This window comes from Microcebus murinus, chromosome 6, assembly GCF_040939455.1.
Source record: "Microcebus murinus isolate Inina chromosome 6, M.murinus_Inina_mat1.0, whole genome shotgun sequence".
Classification (NCBI taxonomy): domain Eukaryota; kingdom Metazoa; phylum Chordata; class Mammalia; order Primates; family Cheirogaleidae; genus Microcebus; species Microcebus murinus.
Genome location: NC_134109.1, coordinates 946,938 through 969,655, shown reverse-complemented (window position 1 = coordinate 969,655; position 22,718 = coordinate 946,938). Strand labels below are relative to the sequence as shown.

Here is a 22,718-nt window from a genome sequence, read left to right as displayed (position 1 = left end):
GATCCGTCCAATCTAAGGGACCCTTTCCCATGGGATGTGCTTTTCAATTCAAAGATCTTCTTCTACAATGGGGCAAAGTTTTCTCATGGTAGGAGCATGTAGGTTGATTTTGAGATGATTATGATGATAATAGTGATGGAATTCCCAGGAAAATGTTCAAGTTTTAATGAATTGATTGTATAATTACCTTTATATCTGTTTTGTTTTGGTTAAGTCAGAGCATGATTTACAAAGGATGTGGTGGATTATCCCTTGGGGGTGAGATGCTGTTAAGCAAAAAAAGGAAGTTCTAAGTGGTTGGTGGCAACTTCCTTGCAGGTCTCTCTCTGCACCTATGCTTCTGTGGGACTCTGGGAAGACAACCCTAAGCATCTCCTGGTGGCCGTGTGCTCCCCCATAGCCTGGGTACTGAAGGGACAGGAGGTGCATGGCCAAGAATCCCAGTCATATGCCTGGCTTCTGTCCCCAACTCTTGTTCAGCAGCTGGTCCTCAGATCTTCTCATTTGACCTCCCTTGTTCACTGGGCTTTCTCCCAGAAAGTTGACAGGGTCAGCTGAGTTCCTCTGCAGATACATTATTTGGGTCAACTTTATTCCAAAATAACTGTAGTCAAGGCATTCATATATGCCAACAACAGTAAAAATGAGAACCAAATCAAAGACTCAATTCCCTTCAAAATAGCAACAAAGAAAATAAAGTACCTTGGAATATATTTAATCAAGCAGACAAAAGACCTCTACAGGGAAAACTATGAAATACTGAAGAAGGATATAGCAGAGGACATAAACAGATGGAAGAATATACCATGCTTATGGGTCAGCAGAATCAGCATTGTTAAAATGTCTATACTACCCAAAGTGACCTACAGAGTCAATGCAATCCCTATCAAAATACCATCATTATTTTTCATAGATATAGAAAAAATAATTTACACTTCATATGGAACCAGAGAAGACCCCATATAGCAAAAGCAAACCTAGGCAATAAAAACAAAATAGGAGTTATCAATTTACCAGATTTCAAAATATACTACAAGGCTATAATAATTAAAACAGCTCGGGACTGGCAAAGAATAGGGACATTGACTAGTGGAACAGAACAGACAACCCATATATAAAACCATCCTCATAAAGCCAACTAATCTTTGACAAAGCAGATAAAAACATACATTGAGGAAAAGAATCCTTATTCAATAAATGATGCTGGGAAAACTGGATAGCCACATGTAGAATACTAAAACAAGACCCACACCTTTCACCTCTCACAAATATCAACTCACACTGGGTAACAGACTTGAAAATTAGGTGTGAAACTATTAGAATTCTAGAGGAAAGTGTTGGAAATACCCTTCTAGACATTGGCCTAGGCAAAGATTTTATGAGGAAGACCCCAAAGGCAATCACAACAGCAACAAAAATAAACAAATGGGACCTGATCAAATTAAAAAGCTTCTGCACAGCCAAAGAAATAGTCATGAACGTAAACAGAAAACCTACAGAATGGGAGAAAATTTTTGCATCCTATGCATCTGATAAAGGGCTGATAACTAGAATATACTTAGAACTCACGAAAATCAGCAAGAAAAAATCAAATAACCCTATCAAAAAGTGGGCAAAGGACTTGAACAGAAACTTTTTTAAAGAAGACAGAAGAATGGCCAACAAACATATGAAAAAATGCTCATCATCTCTAATCATCATAGAAATGCAAATCAAAACCACAATGAGATATCACTTAACTGCAGTGAGAATGGCCTTTATCAAAAAGTCTCCAAACAATAAATGCTGGCGTGGATGCAGAGAGAGAGGAACACTCCTACACTGCTGGTGGGACTGCAAACTAGTGCAACCTCTGTGGAAAGCAATATGGAGATACCTTAAAGTGATACAAGTGGATCTACCATTTGCTCCAGCAATCCCATTACTGGGCATCTACCCAAAAGATCCAATGACACTCTACAAAAAAGACACCTGCACTCGAATGTTTATAGTAGCACAATTCACAATTGCAAAGCTGTGGAAACAACCCAAGTGCCTATCAATTTATGGGTGGATTAATAATATGTGATATATGTATACCATGGAGTACTACTCAGCTTTAAGAAACAATGGTGATATAGCACCTCTTGTATATTCCTGGATAGAGCTGGAACCCATTCTACTAAGTGAAGCATCTCAAGAATGGAAAAACAAGCACCACATGTACTCACCAGCAAATTGGTATTAATGGATCAACACCTAAGTGGACGTATAGGAGTAACATTTATCGGGTGTCCGGAGGGTGGGAGGGGGGAGGAGGGGATGGGTAAATACAACCACATGAATAAGATATGCAATGTTTGGGGAATGGACACGCTTGAAGCTCTTACTCGAGGGGGGAGGGAGGGCATGAGCAATATATGTAACCTTAGCACTTGTACCCCCATAATACGCTTAAATAAATAAATAAATAAATATAACGGTAGTTAGACTATAAGATGTATCAATCATGTTCTTAGGAATGTACCTGACAGACTATGCACAGACACACACACACACACACATACACACACACACACAAACTGTGCTTGAATGTTCGTAGTAAATTAATTTGCAAATTCCCAAAGTGGGCACATTGTTTCCATTTTTTATGATTAGCACAAAAATTTCTGAAGATAGATTAGAAGACTAAATGGTAACACTTTTCTCTAATTAAAATTACTACTGAGTAGGATGGAAAAATGATGTTGGGATAATTAATTGATAATTGAATTACTGCTGATATTTATGAAGATGGTGAGTTTTAAATTGGAATCAAGATGTGATAGACTAGCAAGTGCCTAAACAGTGAACCCCACAAATAGATTGGTGATGCCAACACTGGCAATGGGGTAGCTGGGGGTCTCCTGACACGGGAAAACATCCTGACTGTATACACTGCGTGGGGGATAGCTGCAGGCTCTGACAGGTGTGGGAACAGCTCATACACCAGATTCTGCATCAGGTAAACCCCTTATTTTCATCTTGGGAATAAAGAGACAGTGTTGTAAAGGTCCAGATGGACTCTTCTCTGACCTCATCACTCAAGGAGAAACCAATGAAACTATAGAACATGGACCTGAAATACATTTGACAATTACTGATGATATGTGCAATCCTATGACAGGACATTGTTCAGAATTAAGGAATGATGTAATTAGGGTAAGTGGATATTAACATTGATTGCACACCACATGTTTGCTTCCTACATCATTCATGAATATAATGTACAAACATCTACTCTATATAAAAATGGATAAACAGTGTGTTAGGCATTAGAATGCAATTCCCAGCCCTCCACCTACAGGAATCACAGAGCACCTGGAGCAGGTGCCCAGCTGCTGCTGTCTGACATCCAGGGGGAGGCTTGTGCTCAGGCTGCACGTCCTGCAGTTCCCTCACAGGCAGACACTGAGGTTCTTGGAATTCTGAAGCTGACCATTGCTGAGATTCCTGGGGTCCTGAGGGGCAGTTTTCACTTCCAGAAGCTTCAGTGATCTGGGGGGAGCCTCTTTGGAAAGCACAGAAATTTAGAAAAATTCCACTACGTCTTCCATCCTTTTCTCTTTCCCCTGAGGACAGACTACAATCATGGTCTGACAGCTTCCCCAGCCTAATTCAACCCCTTCTGTTTTCTTCTCAAAAAGGTGGGCATATTATTTAGATGAATTTATGCAAACTCAATCCCATCTTAGAATTTGTTTCTCAGAACACCAACACTAACAATTATTTTAGCAAACTTGTTGAAAATAGATGCCTAATTCTTTTTAGGCAAATTAATATGTAAAATAATCATGATGATCAGTTTTACTTGTCACCTTGGCCAAACCATAGTCTAAGTTTGTAATCAGACACTAGCCTAGGTGTTACCCTGATTGCATGTCACAGATGTTATAAAAGCCTGTCGTCAGTTTTCTCCACACCAGGGAAACTGTTCTGGCTAAGCTGGTGGAGCCTGATTCCATCTTAGCAAACAGAAGACAATGAATTCCACTGTGGGCAGGAGCTGCAGCCCTTCTGACATTTCCAGCCTGCCCTTGTGATGCTTGCACTGAGAACCCCAGACCTGCCTAGAGAGACCACATGCTTACTATCCCCAGAGCGCCTATCACTCTGGGGTGAGTATCTCCAGCACGACCCATGCCACAGGTGAGGGAGGTGACACATGATGGTGTGGGTGTGACAGCAGAGGCAGGCACATTCTGACTAACCAACTTTGCTTCTAACCTTCCATAGTTAAGATAATTTTGATAAAAATTTCTACTGATTGAGTTGAGTTTGGCTGCTCTGTTTCATCTCCTGAGCCATTGTGGTACCTGGTCTCCACCCTATAGATTTTGGGTAATTTTACCTGGTGAGTGTTTATTGTGCTGATCCATGAATAATACAGTTCTGAGTTCCTCCTGCAAGGGATGTCTTATCTTGATGAATACCTTCAGTGTTTGATAGTCTGAGAAAGACTTCATTTCCCCCTATACGGAAAACTGAGTTTTGAGGGATACAGATTTCTATGCTGTGGAGAATTTTGAATTCTTCTCTGTTTGAGAAGACTTAGAATGGGGCACCAATCCCCAGAAGGAAAACCACACCATGCTCATGGGTCGGTGGAATCAACATTGTTAAATGTCTATACTACCCAAAGTGATTGAAAAATCTAATGCAATCCCTATAAAAATACCAACATCTTTGGTTACAGATGTAGAAAAAATAATTCTATGCTCTATATGGAACCAGACAAGATCCTGTATGGCCAAAGAAACAAAAAGCAAAAAAAAAAAAAAAAAAAAAAATGGGAAGAATAAACTGACCATACTTCAAGTTATAATACACATATATAGTACCAAAACATTATGATATTGCCACAAGAATAGACATATATGCAAATAAAACAGGACCAGAAACCCAGACATAAAACTCTCCTCATTTACCCATCTGACCTTTGACAAAGCAGACAAAAAATATACTAGGGAAGAGAATCCTGATTCAATAAAAGGTGTTGGGAAAATTGGATAGCCACATGCAGAAGACTGACAGAGGATCCACACTTTTCACTTCTAACAAAAATCAACTCATGATGTATAACAGACTTAAACCTAAAGCATGAAACTGTAAGTATTCTAGAAGAAAATGTGGGAAAACCTCCTATAGACATTGGCCTAGGCAAAGAATTATGAAGAAGACCCCAAGGGCAATTAGAGAAAAAAAATATAAATAAATGGACCCTGATAAAATTAAAAAGCTTCTACACAGCCAGAGAAACTATCAATAGAGCAAATAGACAACTTACACAATAGGAAAAAATATTCACATGCTACATATCCGATAAAGTGCTGGTAACAAGAATCTATATAGAACTCAGGAAAATCAGCAAGAAAAAAGTCAGATAACTCCATTAAAAAGTGGGCAAAGGACATGAACAGAAACTTTCAAAAGAAGATAGACTAATGGCTAACAAACATATAAAAATTCTCAACATCTCTAATTATCAGGGAAATGCAAATCAAAACCACAGTGAGATATCACTTAACTCCAGTGAGAATAGGCTTTATCAAACAATCCCAAAACAATAAATGTTGGCATGGATGCAGAGAGACAGGAACACTTATACTCTGCTGGTGGGACTGCAAACTAGTGCAACCTCTATGGAAAACAATATGGAGATACCTCAAGAAGATACAAGTAGAACTACCATTTATCCATCAATCACTTTACTGGACATCTACCCAAAAGAACAAAGGATATTCTATAAAAAAAGACACCTATACTAGAATGTTATAGTAGTGCAATTCACAATTTCAAAGGTGTGAAAACAGCCCAAGTGCACATCAATACATGAATGGATTAAGAAAATGTGGTATATATATACCATGAGTTCTACTCAGCCACAAAAACAATGGTGATCTAGCACCTCTTGTATTGTCCTGCATGGAGATGGAGCCTATTTTACTAAGTGAGGTATCCCAAGAATGGAAAAACAAGCACTGCATGTACTCACCATTAAATTGACATTAATTGATCAACACTTAAGTGCACACATTCATTGGGTATTGGGCAGGTGGGAGGGGGGGTAAGGGGAGATGGGTAAACACACACCTGATGGGAGAAGGCATACCATCTGGAGGATGGACGCGCTTGAAGCTCTGACTCGGGTGGGGCAAGGGCAATATGTGTCACCTGAATATTTGTACCACCGTAATATACTCATATGCTGAAATTAAAAAGAAAAAAAAAAACTTTCACAACCTCCTCAGACTCTTGCTGGCACCTTGGAGTTTGTGGTTGTCAGTCATCCCTTGACCCCAATCCCTTCTACTCCCCTTCCCTTAGCATAGAAAATATCATGAGTTCCACACAACCTTAAGATGTTTCTTTAGGATACTAGTCTTCCATATTCCCTGTTCAATGACTTTCAAAATGAAGTCACTTTCCTTGCCCCAACTCCTTTCTTTCAAAGTATTGGCCCCTGTGTGGCAAGTGGTATGAGCTTGGACTCAGTTACAGAGAGCTGAAGGGCAGTTCTACATGAATATGCTATTTTGAGCAAACTGCTATTATATCCTTGGTGACTAATTAATGTTCACTTGCATTTCCCAAATGAGTCTATCACAAAAGACGGCAGGGTTACTGAAAATGTGAGTGAGAAGGTCTCCTCAACTTTTCTGAGGTACTGCAGGACACATCCTGGGACACACCTGAGCTGCAGGGAGTGGGTATGTGCCCTGGGACTTAGACCACAGAATATACAACCTCTATTTTTAGGGAAAATGTGCAGAAAAGGGAGTTGTGATAGTAAAGTCTGGAGATAAAGAAAATGGCTTAGCACAAAATAGAACAACTGTGTCACTCCTGACTCAGATGTGCACAGTTATAAATGAGAGGCAGGGACAGATTTGAAACCTGTTAGAGTCCACTGACCCTTCCCTAGCCTGCCTGTTGTTTCCAATCTGAATCCCAAGGCCTGTTCCAATGAGGAAATCCCACTGACGTCTCTGCCTGGTGTGTGACTGAACACTCATCAGCTTCCCCTAAGCTTCCTGAGGACTCTGTTCCTGGTTACAACTGCAGGAGCACTTTGGCTCCTAAAGTAACAGTGTGACATTTGCGCCGGTGAAAGTGTGTCCTTCTCTTATAAGACAAAGAAACAAAGATTTGTACTTACAGATGGCAAATGTCAGTACAGAATTCTAACTCTAGAGAGGTCCCTTGGGGAAAATTAGATGGAGAGCAAGCTCCATACCCCAATAGGAAACCACCTGTTAATCTCCACCTGCACCTGCTGGGCTGCTCTGGGTCCAGTGGGTCCTGGGCGCCTCTGGTGGCCTACACGGGCCCCGCAGGAGGTTTGTGTCTGAGCTCACACTGAAGTCCTCCCTCTGTGTCTCTCACACAGTAGTACAAGGCTGTGTCCTTGGCTTTCAGACTGTTCATTTGCAGATATGCGGTGCTTTTGGAATCATCTCGTGAGATGGTGAATCTGCCTTTCACAGATGCAGCATATTCTGCTATTCCACCATAAGCCTTGCTTCTATTAAGGCCAGCCCACTCCAGCCCCTTCCCTGGAGCCTGGCGGATCCAGCTCATCCAGTAGTCACTGAAGGTGAGTCCAGAGGCTGCACAGGAGAGTTTCAGGGACCCCCCAGGCTGGACCAAGCCTCCCCCAGACTCCACCAGCTGCACCTCACACTGGACACCTGCAAACACAGCCACATTCTTGTCAGAAACTGCCACACGCACCCTGTTTCTCTCACTCACATCCACTCACACACCAAATATCTCTAGTTCTCCATGAATTACCTTTCAATAGAGCAATAAGGAAAACCCAGCTCAGCCCAAACTCCATGGTGAGTCTCTGTGTTCAGTCCTGATCACTTAATGGGATTGCTGGGGCTGGGGCTCCTCTCCCAGAGCTGCAGGGTGAGGGCTGGGCTGGTTTTCATCAGCAGAGGGAGGGCCCTATTTGCATGTCCCCTGCTATGTTGCAAGCTCTGGGGTGGGACACCTGAGGAGTGGGCAGATCCCAGAGAAGAGGTGAGAGCCCTGGGGGAGTTTATAGGTCATGATATTTTACAGATGAAACTGTACAAACAGAAACAGAAAGAAGTTGTGCTATGTGTGCACGAGCAAGCACGTATCTGGTGGGAAGTACCTGCAGTATCTGGGACTGTGCACTCCAACACTAGATCCTTCTCCGCTCCTGAACCAACTCCAGGATCAATGTGAACAAGCCTAATAAGGTTTGCAATATCCCCTTTCTGTAATGAGAACATGATGGTGTTTTGCTGCATTCTACTGTTACAAAGTCAAGGTTGAATCAATTTGGGGCCACAAAATCCACACTGACCTTGACACCCTTGTGCCTTAACTGTGACATGAGCCTCACTCAGCTGAGGGGACTCGGGTTCACACAAGTTGTCAGATATTACTGCTGCTTCCTCTCTCTCGGGCCCAGGACACAAGAGTGGGGCCAAGAAGGAATGCACTGAAGTTTGTCCTTACATTTCCCTCATGCAGGTCCACACAGGCCCAGGTTCAGTCTATGGGGCTGCCACATGCTTAGGACAGTAGGCAGCCCTGATCTTTGTGGAAGTCACAATGTGTGTCTGAGTTATCAGTCTCCAGAGCCCACTGCTGCAGGTGGCCCTGTGGTCGTACTTGACATTCACTAGTGTCCCCTCCCACCTCCAATCTGGATTCTCTTCTAACAGACAGCCAGCACTTTGCAGTGAGGGTTGCTGTGTTCCCTGATGGAGTGACTCAGGTCTGAGCACTGCAGAGCCATTGTCCTTGGTCCCTTGGCCATCCTCAGGCATGTGATTGATGCAATTGACCTCCCCAGTGGTGAATGCAGGGGAGAAACCACAGAAACTGTCTAGGCCTGAGGGAATGCCCCTGCCTCCATGGATACGCACATGCTTATCCCCAAAGCAGAGTTACTGTCTGTCAGTGGGAGAGTGCCTCTCATTGTGGACTGCTCCACACTCATGAGCACCCCAACTGAGGGGCAGCAAACCAACCTTCAGATTTAGGGGAGCACATTGTGCCCCCCGTAGGAGTTGTTGGGGGCTGATTCTGGTGTTATGCGTTATACTAATCATTCACTATAGCCTGTAATGTCCGTGTGCTGCCTGACACAGCACAGTAGTCAGCATTTTCCTCAGACACGGTTGCTGCCTTTTGACTGGATAAGAAGCCTGAGTTGTTGCACATAAGCAAATGCTCCCAACTCTCACACAGAGGGCCCCTGTGGTGCGAGTCTGGAGGCCATAAGAACAAGAACAAGAAGAACTCTCCCAAGAACTGGCCCCCGATTGATGGTTGGTAGTCAATGATGGGTAAGACTCCCCATGGAGGGGGGCGACCTAAGACAGACACAACAGTGGGGGCCAGGGAGGAGCTGCTGCCTGGGATTGAGACCAAAAGCACTTCAGATGGCTGCATGGTTTTATGTTGCCTATGTCAGCCTTGGCTTTTGAGCTCTGTCTGGAACCTTAAATTTAGTAACCATTTTGAGGTCTGAGACCATGGGAAATTGTTCCCTTTTGAAACAACTCCAGAATTGACTGATATCGCTGCTATGCTCAGATGCTCATGTACAAGGAACTAAATTTGGGTCTGGGGGGTGTAAAAATAAAGTGACCGGTGCATTGGTCACTCGAGTCATTGTCATGTCCATGTGTGTCTGTCTCAATATTTTATGTTCTGTATCATCCCCATCCTGTAATCAGGCCACGTCAGGAGTGATCCTCCCTGGGAACCAGGACTTCTAACCAATCACAGCCTAACATAGTGGCAGTAAGAGAAAAGATGTAGAAGAGCTTTTCCAACATTTTCTTCTATAATTCCCCTGCTTGCCACTCACAAAAATTAATTCATGGCAGATAACAGACTTAAACCAGACCATAGTTTATCTTCCATAGCCAGTATGATAGAGGATCCTACACAGGACTGTTCCCCACTCCCCTGTGTGAGGGCCTGGTGCGAGACTGGAGGGAAGCCTGCGTGGGCGGTGGGCCCTGCTGTGTGCACCACTGAGAGTGTCCATGATTACATATGTGCTCATACCGTGGCCACCTGTTGAACATTCCTAGTTTAATCTAAGGGGTCATGTGACATTTGCAAGCTTATGACCACATAATAAAATTCACTGTCTTGATTCTTTCTCACTACAGGCAGCACCTGTCACTAGCATGTGGGTTATTTATGCATGTTTTGTTTGGGCCTTGGTGTGAAGACCTTTGCACTGCAATTCAGCATCTTTATAGCACACTCCCTGTGGAATTACATTGACAGTCACATGCATGGAATTAGCCAGAGTACCATAGTCATCCTCTGCAACCAGGGACGCCAGTGCTGCCCAAATGGTCCATGAATTAAGTGGTCAGAGCGGCATGGCTGGATGACACGCATCACCCAACTTCATGTACTTTCACCCGCTAAGGCAGACTGAGGTCCTCCCTGCCTAATCTGAAGTCTGCAAGCAAAACGGATCACCAGTGACCTCAACAGGTCTCCATAACTGAGTCCAGGAATCACTTGATGGCAAATTCATTAAGTCCTTTGACTCTGGAAGGTTCTGCAACTCAACTTGACTGGATCTAGAGCATGCGTGTGTCTTTCACAACCCAAGGCTTCACTCAGGACCACTCGCTCTGTGATTACTATGCATCCAATTCAATTAGTGGTGTCAACCTGACATTTCCTGGGGCCAAGGGCTCCACCTCTCAGTAAAGACACTCAGCATGGTATTCTTCAGAAGGTGCTGGCCTGACTGAGAGGTTTACCTGTGTCAGCAATTTTGTATGCCACGTATCTGACCATTACCTTAAATGCAATGGGGCTCCCCACATGTACGTGCATAGTTCCCTTTACTGTGAGGAAGGGTCACAATGTAGCAGGATGCAGATGTTATCTCAGTCTGTAGACATTTCATGGGAATGAAAAGGAGCATGAATAGGAATAGCACCAGCCCCTCACTTTATCTGGCAGCACCCCCAGTGGCCCATCTGAGGAACACGTGGTGCTGCCCAACACATTTAAGCTTCTCATGCAAAAGATTAGCAGGGCAAGAAAGAGTCTCCGTCTTTGCAAGGGCAGTGATTATAGTATTAGGGTGTGGCTGTGTTTGCACAGTGAGTAAGTGAGGAATATACTTGGATTCCAGTAATTCCACCAGAGTATTATTTGGAAATCCTAGGTTTTGACAATACATACCGAGATGCAACTTAAATGCATAATTAACTCAATGAAAATTAAACACATTAGTGTATGACCTGAGCCATTGCAATAGGCCAGTATGTGTTGGAATGCCCACTGCACTCCGTGCAATGACCATGCACCAGGCTATCAGACGACAAAGCCACAATTAACCCTACTTCTGTCTATTGCCACCTCATTCCCAAACGATAAGAAGCTGCAATCATCCAGCATTTCAAAACAAATTCCAAATTTTATTTCATATTGGATTTCACTTCTGCACATCTACATGAACTTTTTCTCACTTGGCCAACATCATCTTCATAGCACATCACCCACTATCTCGGGATTCTTGGGAAGCAGAGACATGATATCACCCCATGGCATTTGCTCCAACACACAAACACCACCCTTCCATAGCCTGGAGACACTGAGATGTGTGTGTAGCAGGGGATAGTCTGTGGGTGGATGCTCTCATCTTCCCCATGTAGGTGAGCATGAGGGTCTGAAGACAAAACATGCCCCTGGACAAAGAGACCAGCAGTTGCAGGTCTTGCAAAGTGGATTTAGCGTACACACTGGTGCCCTCCCACTATTACTCTGACTTTCTGATCTTAAGAAAAAAAGAACTGAAATATTCACACCATTCTCTCTGTCACTGAACATTGAAGATGCCCAGAAGCCATGAGAGATCAGCTGAAGCTGCTGGAGAGGCCTGTACATTTTCACAGCAAGGACCAGTTTGCATATGATCTGCATAGAGATGTGGACAAAATGACTTAAAGAATGTAAAATGTGTGGCATGTGAGTATTTCCTCTCATTCTGTATTTGTCTGTTTGTTCTTCTGATAGTGTCCTTGTCTGTGAAGAAACTTTTTAATTTGATCAGGTCCCATGTACTTATTTTTGTTGTTGCTCTGATTCCCTGGGGGGTCTAGGGGTGGACATGCTTGTAGCTCTGACTTGGGCGAGGCAAAGGCAATATATGGAAACTAAACCTTTATATTCTGGTAATATTCTAAAATAAAAAAGAGATATGTAAAAAATTAAATAAAAAAAAGAAAATTATACAATTTGCATAAATGGAAGTAAACCTGAATTTATTTGTACTGTTACATTAAAAAAACTTCATTTTATTTTAGTTGACAAGTAATACCTATATTTAATCTCATAAAATGTGTTTTGATATATGTTTACCTTGCATATTGATCAAATTAAGAAAACTAGTATATTCCTCATCCAAAGTTTTTATCATTTTTATCATTACTTTTTTGCACTTCACAATATTATGGGGGTACACACATTTTGGTTACATATATGCCTTGGCCTCACCCAAGCCAGGTCTACAAGAATGCCCTTCCCCCACACAGTTCGCTCCTCATCCATTAGTGTGAGTTTACCCACTCCACTGCCCCCACCTGTCTGGTACCCATTGAATATTACTACCATGTGAACACCTCAGTGTTTTAATAGCTTAGGACCAATTTGATGGTGAGCACATGTGGTGCTTGTCTTTCTATTCTCATGATACTTCACTTAGTAGAATGGGCTCCAGATATTCCAACCAGATAATAGGATAATATAAAGGGTGCTAGATCACCATTGAATTTTGAGGCTGGGTATAACTCAATCGTATATGGATACCACATTTTATTAATTTGCTCATGTATTATTGGGCACTTGGGTAAAATTTTATTTATTTTTTATTGACAAATAATTATATATATTGAAGGGATGCAATGGGATGTCAACACATGTATACATTGTAGAATGATCAAATCAACATAAGTAGTATGTCAATCACCTTCAAATATTTGTTATTTCTTTGTAGTGAGAATATTTAAAAATCCTGTTTCAGCTATTTTCAAGTATACAATACATAATTGTTAACAATAGTTATACTGTGCAATAGAACAGAGAACACTTGTGATTGACCTAATTGGAAATCTAAAATATACTAAAATAATATATGATAAAATATAAAAAGGGTGTTGCCAGGCTTTTGGTCCTCTTCAATGAAGGCTGTAAGTATCTTACACATTGCAGAAATTCACTGTTGAAAATACTGCATATCCTTAATACTGAAGCACATATTACAATTATATCTAGGAAACCAAGAAAAAATTTTTAAAAAGTACTCCTATACTGCTACGGTTTTGCCATATACAATAAAGACAAACAGGTACATCTCACCTTAAATAATGTAAGTATTCCCTTGCCTAAATCAGCATGGTCATAGCACACATCATTCCAAAATACTGTGGACTTGGATGCTCTCACCCCCAGAGTAGTAAGTTAAAATTAAGTTAATTCATTATGACTTACACTTAGATGTGACAAAAAATACTCCATGCATCACCTCCTTACAATAGTAAATACAGGCTGATGTAAGTCAAAACAGACTTTTCAAAGATGAACACCATTATGCAGGAGTAGTTTAGAACAGAAGTGATTATCCCAACTGCAACTGCTTTAGCCATCCCCATTTGATATGTTTAACTGGGAAACAGTGAAGGGCATCTCAGGGTAGGTTACTGCACATGTCATGCTGTGGCTCCAGACACCCTCACCACATGCATCTTACTGAAGTCGCTGACTCCTTTCAATCAGCAACTTGTAAATATTTTTCTCTTGTGGATGTGGTGGCTGTGCTCTGATAGGGGCACATTTAAACAGGCTCCCAAGCCACAATTAATTCGCCAAAGCAAACTTATTGACAAAAGGAACCTATAAACATCAGTAATTATAAAATAATCATGAATTATGCGAAACATATGCTATTGTCTTGAGCAAATAAACTAAGAAAATAAGCATGCTGCTAACTCTAGACATGAATATTCAAAGCTGTGATACTGTGAAGACAGAATTCTGTTCTGACTTGTGTTGCCCTGCACTTTTCACACTTTCCCATGAGAGACATGTGCAGCCACTCGCATTCACGTCATTCCTTTGTGCTATGTGTCAGCTATGCTGCTTCTACAACACAAAGATCCCATCTAACAGGTCCAGAGGTGGTGGATCCTCCACAGTGCAGCTGTCTCCCCTTCTACTCCAACTGTGACGACCACTCATTTAAGGAACAGCCTCTCTCAAGCCCTCATGGGAGCCTCCCAGGCTGATTTCCATGACCCTCACTTTATTCCAGAATCACACAACATCAGGTCCCTTCATCAGATGCCACTTCTCTTGGAGAGAACCTGGTGCACCTGCCCAAGCTCTTGCAGACTCACCCTACAGAGTCAGTGTCTTGTTCTCCCCAGGAGGACACCTGCCTTCTTTTCCATAATGTCCAGGCTCCTCACCCATACTCTGAGTGACCCTTCTCCTGTGGCCACTTTATGGCCAACCACAGCATCGTGTACCATGATATGTGCTCACCAACACTTGAGCTTTGCAGCTTTCTTGGGCTTTACATAAATTAAGTGTTTTTTTTTTTTTGTTTTTTTTTTTTGAGAGAGAGTCTCACTTTGTTGCCCCAGCTAGAGTGAGTGCTGTGGCATCAGCCTAGCTCACAGCAACCTCAAACTCCTAGGCTCGAGTAATCCTACTGCCTCAGCCTCTTAAGTAGCTGGGACTACAGTCACGTGCCACCATGCCTGGCTAATTTTTTCTATATATATTAGTTAGCCAATTAATTTCTTTCTATTTATAATAGAGATGGGGTCTCGCTCTTGCTCAGGCTGGTTTCGAACTCCTGACCTCGAGCAATCTGCCCACCTCAGCCTCCCAGATTGCTAGGATTACAGGCGTGAGCCATTGCGTCTGGCCTAATCAAGTGTGTTTTAATTATTTAGGAATTTTGAATTAAAAATACTATAAACAACTAAAATCAACAAAGTAACTCTGAAGGACAGTAGTCACATCTGTCCACTGGTCCTGTTGCTTCCTCCACACTCCCTCATATGCAGGGTGGTGTCACCACCTTCCTGTCTGACTCTGTAGTCATGTCAAGGCAGGGACTGTACAAGGTCCAAAGCCTCTCACACAGTTATCAGTTTCCTACTTACAATGAGGATACATCTGTGTCTAAAGGTAGACATGGAAATAACTCAAGAATGGAAATGTCTTTATAAGATGGATGTTGTGCATAATTTTACACAAGTATCTCCGATGATGAAGACTGAGTTATAGAAGAAATCTTTTGTGAATCCCATGTGGTTTAGAGACAAATCCTTCTTCAACACACGACAATGGTTCCTTCTTGATAACGATGGGCATCAGAGTAAAAACAAGGAATAATTTTACTCTCCATAGCAAGGAGGAGAACATAGGAGAGGGCAGTCAGGAGGAGCAGAAGGGGGAGGATGAGGAAGCTCTTGCACAGGAGACCATCTGGGGCAGGCACTTCATACATGAGGGACTCGACTGCAGGGTGCTGTGTTGTCCTGTGGAGCCACAAAGACACCTGTCACAAGGACATGGATGCCACCACAGAGCACGCAGCACACTGAGGGTTCCATCTGCAGGTCTCAGGTGTTGAAGGTGACTCTGTGAGAGACTCAGTGGACACATCCCACTTTGAACAATCTCTCTGATTCTCTCAGCTACTAATGGCCACTTGCATTTGCAAAGTGAGTCCATGAGCAGGTGACAGCAGGAGGGTCCTACCAATGATGGTTAGACAGTCCCATCAATCTTTCCCAGCTGTGTTTGTGACACTGAGAGTATCTGTGTTCATCAAAGTCCTGTCTCAAGGAGAGAGTCCTGAGGTCCAGGCTGTTTTCCAGACACTCTGCTGTGTCCAAGGAAAGGGCAAGAAGGAGGCTTCTGTAATTTCAACAGCCTAAGCAGAAACATCTACATTGCCCCAACACAAACTGCATGATTGGCATGAATTAACCCAACTCCATAGCAACCCTTGAATATACTTGGATTTGAAGCTGATTCAAGGAGACCCTTACCCAAGTTAGTTGGTCCAGTGAAGCTCCTCTGAAAAACAACAAAATTTGGACTGTACCCAGCTTTGTCTGAATTCAAAGTGACTATCTATTTATCCACCGATCCTTTCAAATGTCCAAGATTTAAATGCGAGTGATGGAGAGGGGAATGGAGAGCACTGGGCAGCAGTTTAGAGGCCTGCTCGCACACAGAGGGTGCCTGGAGACGTGTCTACGCAGGTGTGAGAAGCTTCATCGCACTTTCTCCCAAAGTCGGCCCTGACCCTGAGCCTTACTGGCCTTGGACCAGCTCCTGCCACATGCCCGGCTGCGGGGAAGGAGGGGAGTCCGGGTCTCTGCAGCTGGCGCCCCTGCGCCCCCGCCCAGGCAGACAGGCCCCCCGCCCCGCCCATCCCGAACACTGAGGTGCCCCCACAGGGACACTCCCATGAGCAGGACTCACCGTAGCCCGCGCTGAGGGACCGGAAGTCTCTCCTCCCCAGAGTCCTGTGTCGTGTGTCTTGTGGCGATCTTCTGGCCGGCTGGGTGGGGCCATGGTAGGCGTGTGGGCTACAGAGCTGGAGACGCTGGGCCGCCACTCTCCCCGGGAGGACACGCTGCGTCTACACCGGAGGGAAGGCTCTGGGCGTGGGGTGCGCGCCCGTGCTGTGGTGGCGGCAGGTGACAGCGCCTCCTCACGGTGTCCCCAGCCCGACTGGGGGGAAGGTCATCACCCCCCCGGAAATGGTCCTCCTGGGTCACTTCCGGTCTGTGCACCTCCCCCACCCCAGGAAGCCGCGAATCCGCGTCCTCTTCCTGTTTCTTATTGTGAATCCACACGTTGTCCTGAGAGTGGTTCTGGGGACACACTGAGGGTGTGACTGCTGAATGCGAGGTGGATTCACCAGACTCTCTAGGCAACACGTCCACGACCTAATGAACCTATTTCTTGCGTTCAGAACAGTTTTCATTAGTCTCTTAACGGCTTGGGGATGCAAAATAAATTATTTTAGCTATATTCACAGCTTGGTGCAATAGACCTCAGAAAATTATCATGTCTAATTGAGGCTTTGTGCCCTCTGCTCATCATCACGCTGTACCTTTCACCCCTGGCATCGGGTAACCGCCATACTGCTCCTTGCTTTACTGTCTCGTACTGTTTGAAATTCCACATATAAAAAGTATGTTTGCATCATGCAGCCTTTGTCTTTCTGGATCTGGATGATTTAATTTTGCACAGTGTTCTTCAGTTCCACCCATATTGTCACAAACAACAGCATTCCTTTTACTTCTTTCTTCCCTCTCTTTGTTTTTCCACTAACTAATATTTCATTGTTTATATAGACTTTTCTTTATCCATTCATCTATTGGAGGACATGCAGGATGATTCAATAACTTGATCATTGTCCTTCACAATGTGCTGCAATAAATAGGGGACCGCAGGCATCGTTTGGTATACCAATTTCAAATATTTTTGGTAAATTCCCTGAAGTGCAATAGCAGCATCATATGATAATTCTACTTTTAGGTTTTTTTTTTAACTTAATTTTATTTTATCATATTATGGGGGTACAGATATTGTTAGAGTTACATATATGGCCCCTGCCATTCCTCCCCCCGCCCCTCCGCCTTACCAAAACATCAAGCATGTCCTACCTCCAGGCGGTGCGCATAGCTCTTATTTTGTAAGTGTAAATTCTTCTCCTCCTCCCCCCCCATTTGCCCACCACACGCTAAAAGTTATTTTTCTTTTTCTTTCTTTCTTTTTTTTTTGAACTAGTTTTATTTTATTTGCATTTAACATGATTATACACATTCAGGTGTCTAACAAGATCTGCACTGTTACATTAAAAATACAGTACAATAACATTCAACATGAAGTACTTCATATTTATATATTTTTCCTTCATAAATAATGTTGTAAGCTACTAAATCCAAGCACACTGACGCACAAGCGGCCACAGTGTCTTGAATTAGCTGAGCTTATTTAAACACCTTAAAAAACAAAAATGACAGTTCAGTGCAATTATGTAGAAATTAGACCATTTACTTAAATACTATTTTAAGATATGCTTAAAGAATGTTACATTAGAACTGCTAGCCTAGTTCCCCTTTATCCCCAGTAGGAACAATGACAAAGACTGCCAGGTACATTGGGAAAAGCATCTACAGCATATTCTGTTTAATAAAGTTGTGTTTATACATTACAACTGCCTGCCTTGTTAGAACAATGCTTTCTAGTTTTAAAAGCTACAAAATTCAAAATTACAAAAGAAAATAAAGCAAGCACATTAACCTCATTCCACTTTGCTAAAAATGCAGAAGGGAGAATAGGATTTTAAATGTAAAATTTCTTATTCTAAATACAATTTTCAAATTTTGCCCTCAGTTGTAGGCACCAGCCAATTAGATGGTGTGTCTTTTTTTTTTTAAGTAATACTAATTAACATAAAATTAAGTTCTTCTATACCCACTGTACAGGATCTCATGCGGCTTTCACCAGCAGTTCCCTAGTCACGTGGAGGAAGTTAGCTAACAGGAGCACTGAGGAGAATGTTGGTGAATGAACAGTCTTCCCTCTAAGGCTCTCACACCCACCTCAACAATATGATAGGATAAAATTAGAGGTAAATAAAGTTTCGTCCCCTCTGGCTTAAAAAGGAGTGCCTTCTAATCAGGTCCACCAATTTGCATGGTAGCCATGAGTTACTGAAATGTTTAACCATAATTTAAAAACAGAAGCCTTTTAAGTATTTTTTTTAATTTGAAAATGTACCTTTATTTCATCGATTTCAGCTTTGCCAAAACTACTACCTATAATCTCCTTAGTAAGAATAGTCATTAGACAATTTTGGAAAGTTGCTCTGGGAGTACTCATCTCATCTGTAATCACAGTAACAGCTTTTGATCATCTATGCTAACAGACATAGGTAACGGCAAAGCGATTAAAACATTTCCCCTAATCCAGTGTTTTACTCCCTCAGGGAAGCTGGCTGAAGGCAGCAAGCCCACGTCTACAGGGGAGGTGGCCCAGAAATACAGTGAATAAATAGGGGCAGTCACTCGTTGGGCCTTGCTGGGGCCAGCAGGACCATCACTGTCCCACCTCTCACTAGCCAGGCAGGGAGGAGACAATTCCTGAGCTGGCAAACACACTTGCATGCGCACAGTGGCGCACACACACCCCAGGACTAACCCCTGGCTCCAGACAAGCCAGTTTCGGGCTTGCAGAGCAGGAGAAGGAGGCGGCCAGGGACCACACTCTGGGTGATGGGAGAAGCCATCTCAGGATCACACTGAGCAGAAAAGCTGCCCAGAAACACATGGATACTTCAGCTGCAAGTGAACACAGCGGACACTGCCAGGGTCACGGGCACTAAACCAACGTAAGCCATCAGTGAAGGAGAACTTTCTAATGAGCTTTTCCCTCCTTTGTTTACATTATTCGTGGACAAGTAAGAAAGCTGGATGTTACGCCGATGCAGTGACTATTAGGTATAATCAAATGTGTTGCTCCAGACCATTTTCTGAAAACCCTGCAGGCATATGTTGGCACTTTATGATGGCCAGAGGCCAGATTCTAGCAGTCCAGGAACAGGACAGAATTATAATTCACAAAGAAAAGAACATATGGTCAAAGTAGATCAGGTAAAATATATTTCAGACAAAACAAAACAAAACAAAACAAAAAAATATCACATTAACTTGTAGTGCTACAAAACTAACTGTTACTCCATTCATATAAAGAATTGTTTGGTCCCTTTAAGAGGGAATAAAGGAATACAATTCTATACAGTACAACTTATAAAAACAAGCAAACAGTAGGGATCAAAGGCTAAGTAGAGAAAAAAAAGTTTGGGTTTTTCAAACTATTCTAATGTGAAATCAATTAAGCTATTTGTAGTACAGGACTATTTTTGGGTTTCCTTTTCAATTTAAATTAGTAGGACTGCAACTTTTTAAAATTGATAATAAAATTTTATAATTTAGTTACTTCTAAAAGAAGTATCTGTATTGCAATATTTCATCTTCTAAACTGAAAGAGTATAAAGCTGTTTATAGCAGAAGTCATGGCCTAAACAAATGCCCAATTCCTTATTTTCCTATTTTACATTGATACTTTGAATCATTTAATATGTAACAATCTTATGAGTTTAGGATTGAAAAAAAAATATCCCAGAAGACAAATTTAAAAAGAATAAAATAAGCGCCAAACATAACTAATGTCTACCTTCTACATTATTACTTATTACAAAGCAAAACTTCTTTCAAAATTGTACACTGAGGTTTATCTGCTTTTTGGGGGGTAGAGGGATTCTGTTCAAAAATAACTCTTATTATTTTAGACTATTTGTTTCTATTTATCAAATAAAGTCCAAAAGGGAATTCAGGGTGATCCAAAATTACCTTCGGAGGGACAAAACTGGGAGGTCAGTGGGACACTTGGAGAGCAAAAAATCTCCCCAGCTATATAGACACAACTCTAAAAAATCACAAAGCCTTTATAAGAACTTGGCTCTTCTAAGCATATAGTTAAAAGCGGAATGCTGCATTTTTGCCTGTACATAATTAAAAGGTTGAAAGAAATTAGAAACTGCCTACTGCTTCATTCATTACAAATTACCTGCGTTGATCACATATCTGCAGATAAGCTAAGCATCAAGCAAGTAGGGACCAGATGTACACCTCAGAGCTCACACTGCCTGGGGAAGTGAGTTTTCAAGCATAGAATATAAGTTCAGGATCTGCCCTCCTTGTACCCCAGTGCCATTGGTGCTATCTGAGGAGCACTGAAACTGGACTGTCACTTTGCCACATTGAACTTCTGTCATGCCTTCTTGTCCAAAGTAGCTGAGTTCATTGCCATCCAGCATCACACTGGCTGTGTAGAAGGTGTCTGGCTCAATCTGCACCGGGCACTCAAACCACACTGGGAAGGTATTGCCGGAGCCACCTGAGAAGTATTTGCTCAAGTTCTGCCCCAAGACAACGCCCTGCCACTTGAGTTCAATCTTGGCACTGTATTCTGCAGAGCCACAGCTGGAACCATACAGCCCAAAGCCCGCGATAAACACTCTTTTATCAACTGCAAATTGGATGCTGTCACAGCGACCCCGGTAGCACCACTGGTTGCTCCCATGGGCACATGACTGGAAACGGTGACAGCGCTGAGGGACAAGGCCCTTTCGGGCTTTACTCACAAACTGTAGCTCGGGCTTTCTGGCTGCAGTATACCAGAGGAAGATGTCACTGGTCTCATTGAGAGTTAATACTCCGGACTGTGCAGCGCCATTTGCAAAATCATCAAGGGCCATTGTGGGTATGCGGATCAAGTACAGTGCCTTTCCTAGGACCTTGCGTTTATTTTCAATGCTCAGTGCTAGATCTTGTCGCTGGCATTCTACTTCAGCCCAGTTGAGAGCAGCCTCAAAAACCACAATTTCAGGCCGGGCGCGGTGGCTCACGCCTGTAATCCTAGCTCTTGGGAGGCCGAGGTGGGCGGATTGCTCAAGGTCAGGAGTTCAAAACCAGCCTGAGCAAGAGCGAGACCCCGTCTCTACTGTAAACAGAAAGAAATTAATTGGCCAACTGATATATATATATATATATATATATATATATATATATATATATAAAATTAGCCGGGCATAGTGGCGCATGCCTGTAGTCCCAGCTACTTGGGAGGCTGAGGCAGAAGGATCACTCGAGCCCAGGAGTTTGAGGTTGCTGTGAGCTAGGCTGACGCCATGGCACTCACTCTAGCCTGGACAACAAAGTGAAACTCTGTCTCAAAAAAAAAAAAAACAAAAAAAAACAAAAAACAAACAAAAAAAAAACACAATTTCTTTGGCATTCAGAGTTTCCCTACGGAGGATACTTTCTAGTGTCTGGAAGTCGATATCACAGAATCCCTCAGACTTGAGAGCTAGTTCAGCCTGAGCATTAGTTACCTCCCAGCGACGCTGGGTCCAGTCTGGCCCCTCAAACAGGCGGCTCTGGGAAAGGAGCACACAGGCGCTCTCGGCGCTCAGGCCAGTCTCCAGGAAACTAGCACAGGCTCCGGCAAGGGGAGGGACAGTGTACTTTTTGGCAGCATAAAGTGTGGCCAGCACTGTGCCCGCACCAGGTCAATTTCATCACAATAGATATATTTCAGCATAGCCAGAAAAGCAGCAGGTTCGACATCTGGTGTACGGATTTCATCTTTGTCCTCAGCAAGCTCTCCGTAAAACATCGCGTGGAACACAGAGCTCCCAACAGCTAAAACATGTTTGTGTCCTGGCAACCGCTGAGTCCCACCTGGTGGCCCGACCACAAAACGTACACCTGCCATCAAATCATCATTGAACATCACCGCATTTCTTTCTCTGATGGTGGGACGAAGGCCCTGCCAATTTGGGGCCGGTACAAGGTCGTTGTTGCTGAGATTCTGCTGGTGGCGCTGCTGGAGTCGGCCGGCTTTCTCCGGGGAAATATATCAGCAGCCATCTGCTTCTTCTTTTTAGTCTTCAAGGTAATTATTTCATAGCATACTGGGGGCAACTTGCTGCTGCTGCTGCTGGTATTTGCTTTCTTCGAGCTTTCCTTGGACCTGCTCTTTGCCTACTCACCCGCGCTCCTAGCTGCCTC

The 22,718-nt window shown here is 43.0% G+C and overlaps 2 long non-coding RNA genes, 1 pseudogene and 1 gene segment (V, D, J or C); 1 reads left to right on the top strand and 3 right to left on the bottom strand.

The window, feature by feature from the left end:
- The window catches only part of LOC105860823 (uncharacterized), a 207,887-nt gene extending 207,366 nt beyond the window's left edge, over window positions 1–521 (top strand). For both annotated transcript variants that reach the window (XR_012919594.1, XR_012919593.1), the window contains one exon: window positions 319–521. This is a non-coding gene — a long non-coding RNA (uncharacterized LOC105860823). The remainder of the gene's footprint in view (window positions 1–318) is intronic.
- The window catches only part of LOC105860818 (uncharacterized), a 40,934-nt gene extending 24,293 nt beyond the window's left edge, over window positions 1–16,641 (bottom strand). The window contains exon 1 of the long non-coding RNA XR_012919601.1: window positions 16,552–16,641. This is a non-coding gene — a long non-coding RNA (uncharacterized LOC105860818). The remainder of the gene's footprint in view (window positions 1–16,551) is intronic.
- The window catches only part of LOC105861104 (immunoglobulin heavy constant mu-like), a 701,862-nt gene that overhangs the window by 494,323 nt on the left and 184,821 nt on the right, over window positions 1–22,718 (bottom strand).
- On the bottom strand, window positions 20,304–22,592 carry LOC105860815 (BTB/POZ domain-containing protein 3-like; annotated as a pseudogene).